This window comes from Fulmarus glacialis, unplaced genomic scaffold, assembly GCF_000690835.1.
Source record: "Fulmarus glacialis isolate BGI_N327 unplaced genomic scaffold, ASM69083v1 scaffold12815, whole genome shotgun sequence".
NCBI classification, from domain to species: domain Eukaryota; kingdom Metazoa; phylum Chordata; class Aves; order Procellariiformes; family Procellariidae; genus Fulmarus; species Fulmarus glacialis.
This window is the reverse complement of record NW_009214975.1, coordinates 21,669-26,050: the sequence shown is the minus strand read 5'-3', so window position 1 is coordinate 26,050 and position 4,382 is coordinate 21,669. Positions and strand designations below refer to the sequence as shown.

At 40.8% G+C, this 4,382-nt stretch overlaps 1 protein-coding gene across 1 annotated transcript in view; it reads left to right on the top strand.

Moving 5' to 3' along the window:
- The window catches only part of INPP5A (inositol polyphosphate-5-phosphatase, 40kDa), a 40,261-nt gene that overhangs the window by 14,777 nt on the left and 21,102 nt on the right, over positions 1–4,382 (top strand). The window lies entirely within an intron of this gene.

Sequence of the window (4,382 nt, the reverse complement as noted above, 5' to 3'; positions counted from 1 at the left end):
CCTGTTCAGGAGAAATCTATGGAAAATTTGGTACAGTTTTAAACGTGTATGGCCCTTTTCCAAGAATGAAGTCATCAAATCTCACAGTTGCTTTTAAGGGAAAGAAATAATGCGTCCGCAAAGAAAGCTAAAGTTCAAGAAATCATAGATAAAAACATAATTTTTATATACTTTTTTTTTAAAATAGATACAATATTCTTAAATATTGCTATTTTGTCCTTTATGGACAGACAGAAAAGTATGATGTTTTGGCATACAGTAAGAAAAAATTTGGAAAGCTTGCCTTTTTGTTATCAAAATCTCATCATTTCTCACCAGCCAGCTGCGATACTGATTATATTGATCCCTTGGGACAATGGAAGTATGCATGGAGAGGTTACCGCTGCTCTAAATTGTTCTTATTGATTGAGTATGATAACAGAAGACCAGCAGTGTGTACATCTCTGAGTGTATTTCATTAGTTGTGTACCTGGTCAGGTTAAAAGGAGGTGAGGGGAAATAGGTAAGAATTTTTTACCAGAAATACTCTTCTACTTGATTTCACCAATATTAGTGCTTTCACTCAGAACAAGGTTTGGCAAAAATACATTGTTGCATGAATGGTTTCCAGATTCTTCAAACCTTTCTGTCAATATGGTTTGGTGTCATTCTGTTCTCAAGCAAAGATCAGAAATTTGGTGTGAGTAGTCTTTGTATCTAAGTTGTACTTCTGATCTGTCTGTGTAACGATGTGAAATCTGGCCAAGGTCTAAATCCCTTCAAAAATTTATTTTCACAAATATGTCCAAATCCCAGTAGAGATTTCTGTAATTATTTTAGTGGTTAAGTTTCTGGCAAATTACAGCTAGATTGCATACAACCCAGGATTTTCCTCGCAGCTACCAAGGGCCATGCCCTGTGAGGTTGTGGGCAAGTAATAAATGAAGCCTTCCTCTCCTCTACATCCCATTGGAGCAAGTAGCGGTGGGAAACCTCCATGAATGAAATACCGGTGGAACAAAAGCCGGAACCAGAACTCTACAGGAGCCACCTGGTAGCTGCGCAGGGAAGGGCATAGCTAGGACTCAGAAAGGTGAGGCCTCAGGCCAACGCTGGATCTCCAGGCAAGGAGACCAAGACTTGCAGAAGCAGCCAGAAGAGGAAAGCTCTAGCAAGTTAGCTGGTGAAGAGACTAGGACAATGAGACAGGGCTGCGGAGGAGGGATGACTGGGCAAGGATGATCTGGAGCACTGGGGGAGAGTGGTGAAAACCGTAGGAAGAGCAAAATGGCCGCAGGACGCTGCCCGTGGGACGTGACAGCGAGTTCGTCTTGCCCTTCCCAGGTGAAAATGGGTAGCTGGGAAAAAGATTTTCTGTGTCCCTTCCTAGCACTGATCCACAGAGAGAGTGACAGACTGCTGCTGTCAGATGTCAGATGCTAGGAACCGCTGTCAGGCCGAGGTAATGCCACTTCTCCTTGAGGTGCGGCCAGAATGAGCTTGAAAGTGGCGTCATGCAAGGCTGTATAAAGAGATAAAGAAGCCTTGGGGGAAAATGGAAGATGTTTGACAAAAGAATTACAAGTTAAATGGGGAGTAAATAGGAGGGCTTGTGAGACTTGTGACTGAGAACTGCTGACGTTGCTATAAAACCAGCAGCGAGCTTCGGGGGGATGGGTGGGGCGGACCATATGAACAGAAGCAAGAGGAGGTAAATTGAATATTAGTCAGCTGCATTTGTGCTCTCTGCTGCCTCAGTATCTGAATACTTTGACACAGAGCATTAACATCCAAATGATGTATTTCAATACCATTAACATTTTAAGCTACTGTATCTACTGTATGAGTCTGTTATTGTCTAGAATAAAAATATTAAATGAAGTGCTACACTGGAGATGAACCCCTGGTAAAAAAATGCAAGACCAGGTGAAAATGTTCCATCCCAGAAATCCGTGTGGATGAAACACAGATTTTGACTTTATCTACTTGATGTAATGAGTGAAAGAAAAGAGACTTCTGAGCAGGGACCCTGTCCAAATCTTGGGAAACAGCCATAGAGGATCGTTTCCAGCTTCACCCATGCACCTCTCTATGCCCACTCAATTCCCAACTTCGGGGCTTTGTGAACAGCCTGGGGAGTGGGAAGGGGGAGACAGCGTAACGTGGCAAACCCTGCCTCGACCTCCGAAGGCCCACAGAGAGCCAGCCCTACGCTGCTGTTCTCACCTACGTCAAAGGGGGCAGTGAAGGGGATAAACATGCAGCTTTGCCTGCTACTCACTCTGTTTCCTTCTTATAACTAAGGAATAGTAATAATAATAAATAGTAATAAATTTTTATATACTGAAAACTCCTTTATATACTGAAACTTCCTTTGTGGCATGGAAGAGGTGCTAACATTGAGTTTATATAATACAACATTTCTCTGAACTTGAGAATATTGATAAAATACGAGAATTGAATATGAGAATATTGCTAAAAATGCAAGATGTAAAACCAATAAGCTAAACTCATGCATCTACAAAGAGCAAATTGGCTTTACGTTAGGGTGCTTTTTTTCACCCATCCCTCCTCGTGTTCTGGGTTATATGGCAAGGGAATCCTGCTTTCCGTTCTGTCCTCCTTGAACCGGCACCAAGCTCAGTTAGAAGTCTTGCGTGAGTGAAGTACTGCAGAACTGGATTCACGGTTGTTTGAGTTACTGCAGGTCAGTGTCCTATTTTTGTTCATGAAACTAAGCACATTGATTTTCCTGGAAGAAATAAGATGTTTTGTTTTTCTTTGTATTGAAATAATGACCACAATGTGCTATTAACTGCAAAACCAGGTATTTTGAGTAGGCAAAAAGCAGTGGTTTTAATGTAGGACATTTTCTTTTTAACTTAGAACCTTTTCACTCACACAAGAAAGAAATGAGAAATACGGCCTAAATGTCTTGGTTTCACTTCCTAGTAGTTTTTCCTCCATTTTTCCCTCATTTTTTCTTTTCTTCTGGAAAGAAAACAACTGTAGCTTACCATGACTTAGCTGCTTTTATATACTGTTTGTAAATACGAGCTTAATATATAAGATACTTGTCACATATCCAGTCATACTGCTTTTGTATTTTTAACCAAAGGAGGATATGATCAGTCCTGTATATTTAGAAACTACTTCTTTAAGCTTCTTGGTATTCTTAGCTGGAAAGTGTATGGTGCATCCGTTTGTTCTGCAAATGCATCAAACAAAGCCTTTTTCACTGGAGGGAGAGACAAGAGAAAGCTCTAGTCACTTTTTGTGTCAGGCTTATGGGCTTAATTAGTGAGCATTTGAATTTAGAAGGAAGTTGTAACCAATTGTAATCATAGCCTTAATGTAGTATTTCAGAATTTGTTTTATACATGATATTTTAATTATGGTCCATTGATTCAGTCTATGAATTACTCTCTACTTCTGTTCTTGATCCATGGTGTTACAATCTTACATCGTGGGATGCTGGCCAACAATTGAAGACAGACTATCTCGGTTAAAATGGTAGTGAATACATTTAGTACTACATTTCACATCTCTCAAAAAAAGAAAGATCAATTAGGACAGTTTTCTCTTTCTTTCTTTGCTTTATCATTTGCGCATGCAATTAATTGCCCGAATTGCAGAGTTCTACAAATCAATAGCACAGTTGCATTCCTATCTTACTTGTAAATTTTTCCCTCAAAAAGCATGCTTGAGATTCAGTGTACTCTTGAGATAAATGGAAAAGGTCACATCCCTTTGAGTTGCAGCAGACTAAGTTACTTACAAATTCATTTTTTATCAGCATAAACTGTTTATTCTCTGGACTTAATCATGAGATCTTATTGATACGCTGCCATAGCTGGCCTGGGGTTGAAAGCTTTACTGCTTGGAGTCGGTGGTATTTTTGTGGTTAACTTCGACGGGGCCAAAATTTCACCCCTAGCAGTTTTCTTGGTTTGTTTTCACGCCACTCCTAGAGCGGCATTACACCATGATCCAGATACCTCAGGTATAAATACGGATAGGTAGAAATGTGCTGCACTGTTACTTACCCACGTTTTACCGTGCTTCCCCGTGTAATGCCAAGTGCAGCATGAGATCCTAGTCCTAACCTCCCAGCCAGTGCTGGCTGGGGACCTGACATGTCCAATGTTGGACAACCAACTCCAATTTTTCGTAAGAGGGCTTTGTTTTGAATGAAAACCACTGGTTTTGTAGCACAGAAATAAGCAAAGTCGTAATTAAAGTAATACGTAAGAAAACAGTCTCTCTTCATGGTGCCAGGCGTTACGGTGAATGCATGAGAGAGAACGCCTTTCTTTGAGAGGAGAGCCTTGAGTTAAGCTAGCTCTGACCAGCGCTTTCATTGAGAACCGCCAGCAGTGAGCCCAGTCCTGAATTCTCACACA